Below are 811 nucleotides of genomic sequence, written 5' to 3' on the forward strand. Positions count from 1 at the left end.
TTTGAATTTAGCGCGGAGTTATTTAATTTGGCTCGTTGGAGCGTTTAAGTTTGCGCGTTTACCACTAAAAAAACCCCATTTGTCGTATCACCGCTATTCGACAACACTTCCCTCAAAGCCTCGCCTAGTATCGGAATACTGGGTCTCGAAATCTCGAGCGATTGCCAATTTCGTGGTCATGTGGAAGGCAAAGCCAAATTGGCTTCAAAGAAACTGGGCGTCATTAATAGAGCACGGCAATACTTCAAGCCGGCCCACATACTAGCGCTCTACACAGCGCAGGTCCGGCCACACATGGAGTATTGCTGTCATCTCTGGTCTGGCGCACCCAAGTATCACAGCTCGATCCATTTGACCGCGTGCAACACAGAGCAGCTCGAATTGTCGGGGACCCAGTACTCTGTGAACGGCTGGATCACTTGGCGTTGCGTAGAGACGTCGCTTCATTGTGTGTCTTCTACCGCATTTATCACGGGGAGTGTTCCGAAGAGCTGTTTAGCCTGATTCCACCTGACCGCCGAATTCCACCTTCGCACGACACGCTACAAGTTAGGATATCATCCTCACCATCTGGATGTGTGGCGGTCCTACAGAGTGCGGTTTTCAAGGAGCTTTCTTCCACGTACTACAAAGCTGTGGAATGAGCTTCCTTGTGCGGTGTTTCCGGGACGATACGACATGGGAAAAATGAAGTAATGTTCCAATGTCCAAAAAACGGTCTAACTCTAAAAATAATTTATATGGTAAAACAACGTTTCCGGGGACAGCAGTTATTTATAAGACAGGGCGACAACACAAAAAAACACAAAGA

The sequence above is a fragment of the Leptidea sinapis genome, chromosome 37, assembly GCF_905404315.1.
Source record: "Leptidea sinapis chromosome 37, ilLepSina1.1, whole genome shotgun sequence".
NCBI classification, from domain to species: Eukaryota; Metazoa; Arthropoda; class Insecta; order Lepidoptera; family Pieridae; genus Leptidea; species Leptidea sinapis.